The sequence below is a fragment of the Stomoxys calcitrans genome, chromosome 5 (assembly GCF_963082655.1).
Source record: "Stomoxys calcitrans chromosome 5, idStoCalc2.1, whole genome shotgun sequence".
NCBI lineage: Eukaryota > Metazoa > Arthropoda > Insecta > Diptera > Muscidae > Stomoxys > Stomoxys calcitrans.
This window is the reverse complement of record NC_081556.1, coordinates 23,065,629-23,081,564: the sequence shown is the minus strand read 5'-3', so window position 1 is coordinate 23,081,564 and position 15,936 is coordinate 23,065,629.

Genomic DNA, 15,936 nt, shown 5'->3' with positions numbered 1-15,936 from the left:
GATAAAAGCTGAGGCTTTTAGGAGCTCATGAAGTCACATCCGAGGATCGGTTTATATGGGGGCTATATCAATAAATAGACCGATTTGAATCATAATAAGCATGGTTGTTGGAATTTAGATTAGAAGTCTATGAGCCTAATTAGATGATACCAGAGTCTTTTAGGAGTTCGAGATGTTAAATTCAGGGATTGGCTTATATAGGGGCTGGAAGTCAGAACGGAACTCCTTGTTCCAAATTAGATGAAAATTGAGTTTACTGGTCTATGCATATCATACTCACTACAGATATTGTAAATCATAACAGAAGTCCTTGTGTCAAATTTCAGCCAAATCGGATGAAAATTGAGGCTTCTGGGGGCTCAAGAAATCAAACTGGAGAAGGGGTTGTATGGGGTATATCTAAATTTGGACATTTATACCCCATTTGCAAACCCCAATGACCTATATTAATAAAAATATCTGTGCAATATTTCGAGCTCTTAGCTTTACGCGTTCGACCGCTAGATTAGACATTGCTTGATCGACTAGATTAGACATTGCTTGATCGACTTAGAATGCCGAGACGATCAAAATCATATATACTTTATGGGGTGGCAGATCAATGTTTCGAGAAGTTTTAAACGGAATGACTAGATTAGATTATTAAAAGTCAATCCCGTATCTAGTTTTGGAGATAATGTACTTGAAATCTGATCAAATAACTTAAAAATTTTGTGTTTTTTAAAACCCGAATATCGAATATAATGCTGGCAACATTTATGGGGTACCATGTAAAAACTTCTCTCGAAAGTGATGTCGCACTGCGGCACTCCGTTCGCACTAGTCTATAAAAACGAGGACCCAGATTCTTGGTGGAATGCTCAACGGCAAAATTTGCATTAGCATTCCTTGGGATGGGAAATGGAAATTTCAATGTATTGTTAACGGAAGGACAAAATAAAAATATCTTATGGTGGTTGGACTAAAAAAAAAGGGAAAGCGGAACCAACGTGCCAGACAAAAACAAACGAAGTATGCGAAGCAGAGAGCTTCGACCAGTTAGCTATTTCAGGCTTCTACAAAAGTCAAAAATAACAAAATGTTACGGAAACAGTTGTTCATCCATAATCGTTTGTCATTTCTTCGAAATTGGGGGGGGGAAATTGAAAAAAAAAGTTTGACGATCATCCTCCTTGTCACCACAGACCCGAAAGAAGTCCGCTTCCCCCAGTGTACAGATCATCATCAAAAACCTGACGTTGCAGTGACCAGTCAGGACTCCTATAAGCAATCTGAAGCTCCTAAGCCCTGCTGTTCCGAATAACACTAGGCCATAGGGTCCGCAACCCACCACTGATTCCATTGATAACCAAAAAGGTTATCCTACCAGAGTTAATCTTTCTAATCGAGCCCTTTACAAGTTATGTATTGTTGATCCCGCTATTAATCTTTATTCACCAGGAGAAAGAATATCCTAGTGTATACCAGGGATACATGTATAAACTCAAAATTCACGATATTAAAAGGCCATTTTATATTCAACAAAGCCGCCAAGGAAGTCGCATGACCCTAAATTCCCTTCAATAAAGACCATGCCATCATGAAGGGGACTGTTGACCGAACGACCATTAGTGAAAGCATGCAATATTGGAGAAATTATGCCTAGGAGGTTAGTATAGACTGGCAATCTATTTTCTAAGCATCTCACTTAAGACTACTTTAGTCCATTGTGATACCACAGTACCAACAGATCTACAAAAGACATTTTGATTAAAGTTTCTATAAAAACGAAATTTTTATACAATCTGCTACCAAAATGAAATATTTCTCTACAAACTAAATATTGACAATATTGCTTATAGAAATGAGAATTAGACAAAATTCCTCATAAAAATTTAGTTTTGAAAAATTTCCCTTAGAAATAATATTTGGGCAAATTTTCCTTTAGCCCTCCGGCGGGTAAGAAGGTCCCTGGGGACTTTTTCTAAGGTCCCTGGGGCCTTTTTCACTGATATGTAAAAAAATTAAAAAAAATACGTTTTCATATAAAATTCCATACAAGAAGTACAAGGTCCCTGAGGACCTTGTTTCGGCAATGGCAACGGATGACTCAACCGTTGGAGGGTTTGCAATTAGAATTTTGACAAAATTTGCCATAGAAATTAGACAACGGCAATTGGCACACGGAGCAACAGCGAGAGCTATTGCCGTTGTCCAAGCGTTCGAAGCCATAAATACAACTTCCAACAGAAGCACAAAATCAACTGTAGCAAAGAAGAAGAACAATTTGTCACAGAAAGAATGTTTGTCATTACACAAAAATACATGCATTGGGAGAAGTACAGCTAACAAGCAGGGTTGTCGAGCTTGGTTAAAGTGATAATTGTATCATAGATGTGTTTTCGCAATTAATACGATTGAAAGACAACATACCAACACAAGGCCCTTGAAGCCATGGTTGAAAAGTCTTCTAACCAAAGATGAAACGCGTCCCATAGTGGTTGCTGTGTGTTGCTATCTTTGGCTTTCCTTTTTCATTTGCATCTCCGATCATTGAGCTCGTCTTTAAAGAGAAACAAATAAAAATTTAAATAATATTTTGACAAAATTTCCTTTAGAAATCATTCTCCTTAGAAATCATTCTCCTTAGAAATCACCCATCAACGAAATATTTGAAAATCTTAGAAATTGAATATTTGTCTTACTTTATATCCATTGTTTAAAAATATTTAATATATTTTTGTTTGTTATTTTATTATTTTTGTTCCATAATTGGCAAGCATATGAAGGATATGAAGACACCTTTATTAACAGTTGCTATCGCCATCAATATACTTGAAAGCCCAAGAAGACACTTAAAATTTGTGTGAACTTCAACTTGAATATAAGATGTGATTTCTATCTTTCTCGAAAACAAAAATGCTCAACGAATAACGACACTTTTGGCCAACATGTTACGGTAGTCTCCTAATGAAGGCAATTGACACAGATTCAAAATCAGAAAGCAACAGACCATCAAAACCAACCACACTTATCAATTCCTGCTCTGGGTATAAAACCCACATTTGATTGAGATGATGAGTGATTTGTTATCTGAACCCCCATGAATTGCATTGCCTTGTAACAACGAAACACTTAATGGCCACAGCAGCAACAATAAACCAAAACAAAAAAAAAAGAAGCAAAACATCAGATATTGAAATTTAACAATAACAATAATAACAACCGACAAAAATTTTGTTATCTCTCATGGCAGACAAAAGTAAACAGTAGTTTATTATTTTATGCAAATTTATTCGACATCGAATGCTGAGGATGATCACAACAGAGTGACCTGTAAAATCAATTATTTAAAGTCAATGGTATGGGAGCAAACCAAAGGAGAGCCATGAATCGACAACAAAATGCCAAACACTTGTGTATCCCTGACTTTGGTATGGGAAATAATTCAGGTTTTTTTTTGGCTCTGACTTTGTAAGAGGTCAACCAACTCGAAAGGTTCTTAAATCATTTTAATTTGACGTTTAAGCAGGCGTCTGAATGGAAATGACCTTCTTTACAACTGTGCACAATAAATCCTCTTACAAATCAAAAATTTTGAATCCGTTGTCAGATTTTGTAACACCAACAATAGATAAATGCGTTCGGAAGAACACAATAAATCCCTTAAGAGTATGAAAAAAAAAGAACAGGAAACTTCGGAATTGTATTGTAGCAATATTCCAAAAAATGGTATTAATAATTAATAAACCTTAATCGGGTGTTTGATAGGGTGTTTTTGCCTGGAGTGATATATACTGGACATAATTCCCAGCACAGTAACTTAATTTTCCTCTTGAGATCTTTCCATTTGCTTTTTTCGGGATACTTCTGCTACTGAACAGCAAGCTGCCCAATGTGAGTCCGACGATCATGAGTTTTGGTTCTGATGAATTTCAAAGGTTGCGATTCATGGACACCAACTATCCATGTCACAGGACCCCAACTGCGGCTTTACGACATCTCCCAGGTGCTGGGTTCCTGCCGTTCATGGTCGGGGGTGGCTCAACCTTTTCCGTCTGTCCGCCCATGTTAATATTTGTACAAAGTAAAAATTTTCTAATTTTGTAAAAATTGGGACCTTTTTTGCCCTGGAGACGAATATTATTAAATTAGAAGAAATTTACTGTTATCTACTTATAGATTGTTGGGCTTGAAACGATCCTCACGAAATTTAGCGATTTCCATTCTTTTATGACATTTAACATTCCTGCGGAAAACTTGTCCCTCAGTATACCTTAAAGGCCATTTGCCCTGGAGACGAATATTATTAAATTAGAAGAAATTTACTGTTATCTACTTACAGATTGTTGGGCTTGAAACGATCCTCACGAAATTTAGCGATTTCCATTCTTTTATGACATTTAACATTCCTGCGGAAAACTTGTCCCTCAGTATACCTTAAAGGCCATAATGGTTTTCATGGTATGGTGTGGTTCTCAAACGCAAGAATACTCAAAGAATGGATCATCATTTCCAAAGATGTGTAACGAAAAGTGCAATGTAACCATTTTCGGATCACAGGATGACAATATCATTCATTTGCATTATATGATAGAAACATGCCTCATGGGACGTTAAAACTTGGTTTTTAAACTAAAAATATTGATTCTTCTGATCCTCTCAGATCACCGTAGAAAACCTCATTCAAAAACTCGCGGAAATAGTCAGCAGAGCTTTGGGGAGAAGCATAAGTTTAAATTTGGATGAGTTATTTCAAAACCAGTAAGGAAAGGCAAAAGCCGGCGGTGCCGACATTATAATACCCTACACATTCACTGTAGGTGCAAAGTAGGAGCTAATATCTAATGTTTTCAGATAGGTTATTGAACAATCCGTTTCAAATTTCGAGCAAATATGTTCAAACTGTAATAAATACGGTTGACAAATGGCAACATTATTGCAAATTAGCCAAAATCTGACGAACATATATATGGGAGTAACATCTACGTTAGGTAAGGTTAGGTTTAAGTGGTAGTCTGCCAGCAGACTCACTTAGACGTTTTCGTCCATTGTAATACCACAGGAACAGAAGAAGAAAGATGCCTTTTAGTTCCTACGATTGAACCATTCATATCGCTTTAAAAAGCTCAATAACTTGCGAATGTTCATATCCGCTAAATCAGATAGGTTCTGAAAGAAATGAGAACCTAAAGTGGAACTCCTACTGACTGCTAGTTCACACAGAAAACGTCTCTTCTTCTTCGATGTTCTCCCATCTTCTGCAAAAGTCGTTCAGTCTGTCAGCATGTTTTTTCGATTAGAAAGTAACCTGTCATAACAGACACAATGACTGAGACGTCTGTTCTAGCCAATGACAGCAAAGTGGTAGACCTCTTCAGGTCTAGATTAGGCCACATAGTTTTGGAATGCTCACGGCCCCCTCTTTGTGACCATTTATCATTCGTTGTCCTTCGCGTCTGGTCCTGAAAACTTAGCTTACATGTCGCTAGAGGCATATCCAGGTTCCAGTATCGCAGGAATGTGCAGGGTTATTTCCTAGTCTCGCAAGTTCGTTCGCTTTACAATTCCCTGGGATATCTCTGTGGCCCGGCACCCAGAACAGGTGAATTGTCCAGAGGCATAACATGTAGCATTAAATTCAGTGTATCAGCGGCTGTGATGCACAACCCACCTATCCTTTGGATCTCGTTAAGTATTGAGCAGTAGGTGGACTTTTGAAGCGCCGTCCACCAGACCACAACACCATATAGCATTATGGGTCTGACAATTGTAGTATATACCCAATGCATGACACGCGGTCCAAACTCCCAACTTTTGCCAATGGCTCTCTTGCAGATGTTTAGGGTAAGAGTGGCCCTTCTTCCACCTCCCTTTCCATTCTTTCCTTTCCAAAATGTTGATTTGAAGTTCAAAGAACTACCTCTGTCTAGCAGGGATTTATATATATCCTCATATTTTCCCTATTTTCAGTTAGTTTTTATAATAATACTAGCCGAACCGGGCCCACTGGGCTACGCCTTCTTTAACTCTCTAATATTTTTTTAGGGCGGGGACACTTCGCCATGAATGTGGATATCGAATTCGTGCCATTGTACCCTATGACGCTGAATGCGTTCGAATCATGGCGAGAAGATCGGACAAAGCGGTGTTTATCGCCTTTTAATGTTGACAACATTTGCGAGGTACAATGCCATGCAAGGTCATTTAAAAAATTTTCCCCAAAGAGGTGTCGCACTGCGGGACGCCGTTCGGACTCGGCTATAAAAAAAGGTCCCTTATCATTGAGTTTAAACTTGAATCGGAAAGAACTCTTTGATGTGTGAGAATTTGCCCCTTCTCGGTTTCTGGTGGTAATGTTCTTCCTTAGGATAATGTTCTCATTAGGAGACTCAAATATGGAAATCAAATTCGTGCTGCACTTCCAAATCCCTATAATTTTAGCTCCATATTGTCATGGCCGGTAAATATGAACCGTTTGAAGGGGGCCGAAAACCGTCACTTTGCACTGAAAATAGATAACAAATTCATTCTTTATTCCACGGAAATGAAGTTCAGTTTAGAGGGTGCTTTAGGGCGTACCCCGAAACACTTCGCTCCAAAATTGGATATCAAGTTCGTTTTCCAATCTCAAATACCATTCATTTGAGGCCCGTATGGTCATAATGGGACAAATAACCCATTTGACGTATCTTTAGAAGGAAAAGCGCCACCTAGTCTTGAATGCACATTTTAATGTCATATTCGTAATCTACATCCTAATACCTTTCATTTGAGTCCCTTATAGTCATGGTCGGCTAATATGCCCACTTGGGAGTATTTGGGGATGGGCGACCTCCCATTACTTGGACCTTATGTTTTATGCCATATTTATAATCCACTGCCTAATACTTTTCATTTAAGTTCCACATTGACATGAACTTCGAATATATCTGTTTAGAGGAGTGTTGGGGTTGGGGGTGGCACTTGGACTCAAATTTGAATACCATATTCCTTTTCTGTTCTCCAATACCTTTCATTTGCTACCCTTGTTGTGCCCATCGGACCACTTTCGGATATGGGTGACATTTTTGGGGTAAAGGCGAGAGTCCGCCTCCACCCGATATCTAAAAATTATATAGCCTATGTTTCCTTCCAGACAAACGTACACAATCTATGAAAATTTTAAGAAAATCGTTTCAGCCAAGTGTCGTAATGGGTCTAATGGCGTTTTTGAGGGCTGGCGTGACTCCCTATACTTCGATCTGATTTTGTAAGGCAGATTTGAAATCTACTCCCAAATACCTTTCATTTCCTATATTGTCCTATATTGAAATGAAGGTCCAATATGTCTGTTTGGGCGAGTTTTGTGGTTGGGGCGGCCCGAGGGTTACTTAGACTCAAATTTTACTATCATATTCCTATTATACTCTCCAATACCTTTCATTTGATACTTTTATTGTCCCGATCGGTCCACTTTTGATTTTGGGTTGCGGTTTTGGCATAAGGGGGAGGGTCCGTCCCCTTTCCGATACCGAAAAATTATAGAGGCTATGTTTCCTTCCAGACCAACCTACACAATATGCGAAATTTTCGAGAAAATAGGTTCTGCCGTTTTTCACTCTATACGCAACAAACAAACTGAGTCCCACATATCCGTGATTGGCTAATGTGCCCATTATGGGCGTATACTTCGACATGAATTTGTATGCCTGATTCGTTATCTAATTTTTGGAGTAACGGTGGAGGGTCCGCCCCCTTCCGTTATCAATAAATTCTAAAGCCTATTCCTATTTCCTGACCATATTCGTAATCTACTCCCGAATACCTTTCATTTGAGTCCCATATTATCAAGATCGTCAAATAAACCTATTTTAAGGGGTTTTGGGGCTAGGGCGGCCCCCCAGGTACTTGGACGCAATTTTTATTATGAAATTCGTACTGTACTCTTGGATACCCTTCATTAGAATCCCATATTGTCTTGATCGGTCCACTTTTATTTTTGGGTAGTACTCTTGGTGTAAGGGGGAGGGTCCGCTCCCCTCCCGATATCAAAAAAAAAAATAATGCCTATGTTTCCATCCAGACCAACCTACACAATCTATGAAAATTTCAAGATAATCGCTTCAGCCGTTTTTTAGTCAATACGGAGCAAACAAAAAAAAAACACAAATTGAATTTTATATTGGGTTGCCCAAAAAGTAATTGCGGATTTTTTAAAAGAAAGTAAATGCATTTTTAATAAAACTTATAATGAACTTTAATCAAATATACTTTTTTTAAACTTTTTTTCTAAAGCAAGCTAAAAGTAACATCTGACAACTGACAGAAGAAAGAATGCAATTACAGAGTCACAAGCTGTATATAAGATTTAGTCGGCTTCCTTCGAGTTTTGCCCTACCTTACTTCATTTCTCTTTAACCTGTCGCTCTTTATGATCAACACCCTTTCTTAGAATTCCAATCTTATTTGCTTCAATCGAAGAACACTCCCATCAAACCCTATTGAATCAGTCAAATGATCTACATTCAAGGTTTCGATTGTTACCCACAAGACATCACAAGACAGTTGAACTGACATAAGTAACATATTTAGGTACCATATGTGAATTGATATTTGTGATTGCATGTTTTAATCACAATATTTTGTTACTTAAGCATGTCAGGTGTCTAATTTCCTATGTCAATGTCGTTGAAAAACTAAACAGTTTAAATCAAATTCAATAGTCATACCATTTGGAAGGAAGGTTATTTGAATAGAATTAGTTGTACAACAACAACACATGCATATAAATAGTTGGCAACAACACTAATGTTCAGACATGTTAATGTCAGTAATATGAAGTAAAATGTCTGTAAATATTTAGAATCATGCTCACGAGTTATGTACATATATTGGTGCAATTTGGTTCAACAAGATTTAAATCTAATCATTGTTTAATTTAACAATTGTTTAAATGATGTAAGGTGCATAGTTAAAATGCCATTGTCTTAGACTGACTTTGGGTTAGTTGAGAGTATAAGATGTATTAGTAAATTATAAAACTAATCATTATGATAAGTTTTAATTTAATCCGAAAGCAATGATATGTAAAATTAGGAAATATGGCAACCTAGTTTTTAGAGCATCATATGTAAAAAATCTACAGATAACTGACAGATTTTCAGAGTGAAGTTCTCTGTATAGATACAAACTCTACATAAACCGATCCTTCAATCTGATTTCTAGTTTGCCTAGAAAACTCCACTTTGTAGCAATTGCTTCTTCTTTCAAAGCATTGCCCTTCTAATGATTTCTTCAAAAACCTCCCTCAATATCAAAATGCTCACTATCATTCCCCATTTACACCTAGAAATAATAATTCTAAACACTATTGTTTTCATTTGCCCAATGATTTTCTTGGATGACACCATTTTTCCCATAGACACGTTACTTATACTTGTCTTCAATAGCGTTAAAAGATCAAAGACTTGAGACAACTTCAAAAGATCAAGCCACATATTACAGAATAAGACACTTCAAATAACATAGCAGTTGAAGCGTATGCATTACATGTTATTTTGAGGTCAATTCTTTATTTATTTAACCTTTTTCTAGTATTCAGTCATAATACATAAATAACTGAGAGCACGAAAAAGTTACAAAACAAAAACACTGAAACACACTTGTCTAAATTCTATCCATTCATGCATGCATTCAACCCTATGACATATTAAAGAGACTAGGCTAAGCAAATTGAAAAACTACAGCCAATATTCATATTTGATCGATCGAACATATTTCTTACAATTGCCAACAATTTCAAGCCTTGTCATTACTTTGTTTAAATATTTGTACAACAAATAAATATTTTGGATTTTTTTTTCCTTTACTTCTCGTTTTCTTGCCACTCAATTTTAAAGCTAGAGAAGAGGGAAAAAAAGAACTCAAAATAAATTCAAGCTTAATCATAAAATAAAAGCGGCAATAAAACGGGTCTACCTATCAAACCCTGAGTAATAATAATAGCCTCAAGTTTTGGAGCTACATACACGACACAGACAAATCTCCTTTGTAATCTTACGGACACTCTGTCTGAATAGACCAAATGCAAATATGGCAACACGACATATGTCAAAAATTTGACATATTCACATGCTTAAGCAACAAACACAATAATAACGACAACAACAACAACAAAAGCAGCACACGATGTGACCACAACAACAAAAGACTTGAGCTAAAGCAGTGAACGGCGCAATTGTGTAGAAGTACTTACAGTATCCAGACTCTCATTACTCAAGTTTAGGGTAATGTAGGATGTGCCGAAATGTAGAGCAATTAAAATTAGAAGCTCAATTTAAGGAACATATTGAAAATTATTTAGAACTTATATGTAGATAATATGTAGGCTAACAGCTAAGAGCTGAAGATAAGGTCTGCAAGAAATATCAAGGTTTTCAAGCAGATATGTATCCTAATCTCAACTTGAACTTAGGAGTTTGTATTTAAATTCTTGGCACCATATTCTTATTCTTATCAGACTTGACTTAGATTTTGCACGGAATGATTTCCAAAAACCGTACCAAGATTCATCCAAATCAGTTCATAATCTAATGCAACTTCAATATAAACCAATCTCCCGATTTGCCTTCTTGGGCCTCTAGAGAGTGCAATTCCTATCCGATTTGGCTGAAATGTGCACAATGACTTGTACTATGGATATACATATTAACCTCGATACGTCAAGTGCTGTGAGAAATACAGCTTTTATGAAACCTTAGCAACTGTGTCGAAATGAAATCCAATCTGGATCAAACTCGCCAGCGACTTCCACACGCAAAAAAATTAATCGATTGACATAACGGAAGTTTTCGCCAAGTAAACTTCTTTTCTGAAAAACGTTGGATTTTGTTTACGATAAAAGTACATGTTTTTTGCAATAAATTTTTGCAAGAATTTGTGACAAATATCCTTAAGATACCTTTCATTCTTGATATGTAGAACATGCTATTCGGTGTAAAAGCGTGCTAAATTCGGCCGGGCCGTATCTTATATACCCTCCATCATGGATCAAATTTGTCGAGTTCTTTTCCCGGTATCTCTGTTATGCTGTTAGACCGATGCTCTTTCAAGCTACATACCGATTCAGACCATATTTGACACGTATGTTGAAGGTCATGAGAGAAACCGTTGTACAAAATTTCAGCCAAATCGGATAATAATTGCACTCTCTAGAGACTCATGAAGTCAAGATCCCAGATCCGTTTATATGACAGCAATATCAGGTTATGGACCGATTTGAACCATACATAGTACAGTTGTTGGAAGCCATAACAAAATACGTCATACCAAATTTGTGCTAAATCGGATAGGAATCACGTCCTCTAGAGGATCAAGAAGTAAAGTAGGGAGATCGGTTTATATGGGAGCTGTATCAGGCTATAGACCGATTCAGACCATATTTAATACGTATGCTGAAAGTCATGGGAGAAACCGTTGTACAAAATTTCAGCCAAATCGGATAATAATTGCGCCCTCTAGAGGATCAAGAAGTAAAGTATGGAGATCGGTTTATATGGGAGCTGTATCAGGCTGTAGACCAATTCGGACCATGTTTGATAAGTATGCTGAAGCTCATGGGAGAAAGCGTTGTACAAAATTTCAGCCTAATCGGATAATAATTGCGCCCTCTAGAGGCTCAAGAAGTCAAGATCCCAGATCCGTTTATATGACAGCAATATCAGGTTATGGATCGAACCATACATAGTACAGATGTTGGAAGACATAACAAACTACGTCATACCAAATTTCTGCTAAATCGGATAGGTATTACGCCCTCTAGAGGATAAAGAAGTAAAGTAGGGAGATCGGTTTATATGGGAGCTGTATCAGGCTATAGACCGATTCGGACCATATTTTATACGTATGCTGAAGATCATGGGAGAAACCGTTGATCAAAATTTCAGCCAATTTGGATAATAATTGCGCCCTCTAGAGGATCAAGAAGTAAAGTAGGGAGATCGGTTTATATGGGAGCTGTATCAGGCTGTAGACCGATTCGGACCATGTTTGATAAGTATGCTGAAGGTCATGGGAGAAAGCGTTGTACAAAATTTCAGCCAAATCGGATAATAATTGCGCCCTCTAGAGGCTCAAGAAGTCAAGATCCCAGATCCGTTTATATGACAGCAATATCAGGTTATGGATCGAACCATACATAGTACAGTTGTTGGAAGCCATAACAAACTACGTCATACCAAACTTCTGCTAAATCGGATAGGTATTACGCCCTCTAGAGGATAAAGAAGTAAAGTAGGGAGATCGGTTTATATGGGAGCTGTATCAGGCTATAGACCGATTCGGACCATATTTGATACGTATGCTGAAGGTCTTGGGAGAAACCGTTGTACAAAATTTCAGCCAGTTTGGATAATAACTACGTTTTCCAGAGGCTCAAGAAGTCAAGATCCCAGATCCGTTTATATGACAGCTATATCAGGTTTTGGACCGATTTCAACCATACTTAGCACAGATGTTGGAAATCATATCGAAAATCGTTATGCCAAATTTCAGCCAAATCGGATAGGAATTGCGCCCTCTAGGGGCTCAAGAATTCAAAATCCAAGATCGGTTAATGTGACAGCTATATCAGGTTATGGACCAGGTTATGGACCAACCATACTTAGCACAGTTGTTGAAAGTCATATCGAAACACGTTATACCAAATTTCAGCCAAATCGGATAAGAATTGAGCCCTCTAGTGACTCAAGAAATCAAGATCCAAGATCGGTTTATAGGGCAGCTATATCAAAACATCGACGGAAATGGCCCATTTACAATCCCAACCGACCTACACTAATAAGAAGTATTTGTGCAAAATTTCAAGCGGCTAGCTTTACTCTTTCGAAAGTTACCGTGCATTCGACAGACATACGGACGGAAGGACAGACGGACGGACGGTCGGACATGGCTAGATCAACTTTAAATGTCATGTCGATCAAGAATATATATTTTTTATGGGGTCTTAGACGAATATTTCGAAGAGTAACAAATAGAATGTCAAAATTATTCTATCCACCATCCTATGGTGGAGGGTAAACCAAAAAAAATTTTTGTTGTTGTTTTCGCACATTCGTTCGGTGGAGGGTATAACAAAAAATGTTTGTTGTTGTTTTCGCACATTCGTTATCGCGTAAATATTACCAAACAATGTTTGTGCCTTAGAAATTCTTTTTTGTCTTTTCTTGTACATGGCTGCCATTTATGTGTTGCTCTAATAATTTTTGTGATTGGATATATCAGCATTTTTGTACCGAAACTTTAAAAATTTACACATCGCGAGTTTACTATCTGAACTCGTCCAAGCTGTAATTATACTGACTTTGCTCAATTAGAACAAAAATTAAAAAATTTTTGAGAATATGTCAGTGCACAAAAATGAAATTATTTGCATGCCTATGGTTCTGCTTGGGATTCTTTTCTTGTGTACCTACACAGTAATGTGCAATAGAGTGAGTCCATCCAACCAAGTGCCTGGGAAATCGCCCACCCCCAAAAACCCCTTACAAAGGACATATTTAACGTTCATAGGAATATGGGACTTAACTAAAAGGAATTTGCGAGCAGAGCCAGAATTTTATATGTGTTTTCAGGCCCACGTGTCTGGATGTTTTTCTTATTCGCAAAGCAACGCCATGGCAATATAGAGCTCAATTGATTGGTATTTAGGATTAGAACGTGAATTCAATGTTCACTTAAGTGACTTAGTGTTTGGCCCGCACCTTCCGCAAAATGCTTCCCAAAGAGAACTATGGAACTGAAACCTATTTAGAAGTAGAATACAAACTTAGTACCCTGTTTTGTGGTTCAATTTTGTGTATATGGGGCCTTTCGTTTCCTTAAAAGAGGATACACGGATTTTTACTCTTTCAGGCACTAGAGGATACATTGTGCTGTTATATGAATGGGGTTGAGCAGTTGCGTTTAACGGACAAACTAAATGTAAAAGAAGATGTCGAGACGAGAAGATGTAAAGACTGTGGCCGAAGGAAAAGGAACATTGAGGAATCACGGACAATGTTTTTCGTATCATCCTCGTCGGACCTAACCTAAATGCGAAGCGATCACATCATTACCACTAAATTTCCCATGAAAATTCCATTAAGGAACAGGGGATTCATCTCTCACATCATTGAGTGCAATCCGATAAAAGCTTAACCTAAATGACAAGGGCCTGCTTTTTGATGCCGATTCCGAACGACGTTTCGCATAGTGACACCACCTGGTAGGGAAGTTCTAATATAACAGGATACCTCACAAATGAGGCCAGCTTTAGTAAGGGGATAACCAACGCTGAAAGATTTCCTGTTATTCACGCCTTGATTTGAACCCAGGCGTTCGGCATCATAGATGAACAAACTAAACTCTGCGCCACGGTGGCCTTCGCGTCCGATTACTCTGTGATTAGTCTTCACTCTTAACTTTCTGGGCACATCCAAATTTGTGGATATCTCAACATACCCCAATATACACAAGAACCCAGTAAATTAACTTCTGAACCACAAACTTCACCTCCGGTACACATAACATGCCAATGAAAGGAGGGTATGTGTTTGGTTTACTTCTAAAGTGTATTTGCCAAGAGAAAAAATTATGACTTAAAATGAAATCACGCATAACTCAATCAAAGCAATTATTAGTGCTGTTGGCTGTGCCGGTGTCGATACCGGTACCGGTGTCGGTATTTATTGTTGATGTTGTTGGAGTTCTTGTATTCCCTTAAGCATTATTGAAATTTAATTTTATATGCAAAATAAAAAAAAAATCAAATGTAATTCCCTTCAAATAAATCCCCCAGTCGACGTTTAAGATTTGTTACAAAAAAAAAAAAACACCCCAAACTCACACATGCGTTGCGAGCACACAAACACCATGTATTTAACCGCAAAGCTCAAACTGCTCAAGCCATAAATGCTGTATAGTAGTGGCGGCACAAAGACTTCCTTTTTTAGAGTACAAATCTTTTGTGCAAAGTGTGAGTACCGAGACATATTGACTTTCATCTTCTTTTCTAATCGCACGTACATGTATGAACAAACCTACCAATTTATTTCAAACCTAAGTGGTTAAGAGTATTAGTGCATGCACAAGTGTGCGTATGTTTTCATACAGGCACAACAGCCAGTGGTTAGTCGTTTTTGAAATTTCAAATGTCACTTTTTGACACCTCATTTCCACAATCGACATTAAATAAAGAAGGAGTATAAAGCAGGCTAAAATCACTGACTTCTTCAAACAGGTTGCAGTCGTTTACCATTGACGCTGAAACATACCCAGGGCGTTGAATATTTAAAGATCAATCGGTACGAACTTGGGTTAGGTTAGGCTGAAAAAAGGGTGCAGATATGAATCCGCCTCATGCCACTATGGACATACACCTAAGCCAGTAATCGGCTTGTTGTGGGCTCTAAAAACTATAAAGTAACCTCTAAAAAGAAAATTTGAAGTTATGAATTCCGTGCTACTTACAAAATCCTTAATTGTTTTCAATACCACTCTCCTAAGTTGGTTCATGTCTGATATTGTGTCTTCACCTAAGTACCGGTATCTGTAGGACGCGAAAGCCGGACAATGACAAAGGAAATGCTCCAACTTCTCATCATCTTCCCCGCATGCCCTACACATGCTATTCCTTGCCGCACCGATTTTACATAGGTGAGCTCGTAGTCCTATGTGTCCCGTTATGATACCAATAGCTATTCAGACCTCCTTCTTGCTTCCTTTCAGTAATAGCCTCGCCTTCTCACGATCTGGATCCCCCCATAGGATTTTCGCCGTTCAACCGACCGTTTGGCTTTTTCACAATGTTGCATGCGCATTCGTCGTCCACTATCTTAACCCGGACTGAGTCGAGCCGAAAGGTTAACCAAGTTTATTGACAGCATTCTTCGCCAAATCGTGTGTCCCAATTAATAACCAAGCTTACAACTTCGACAT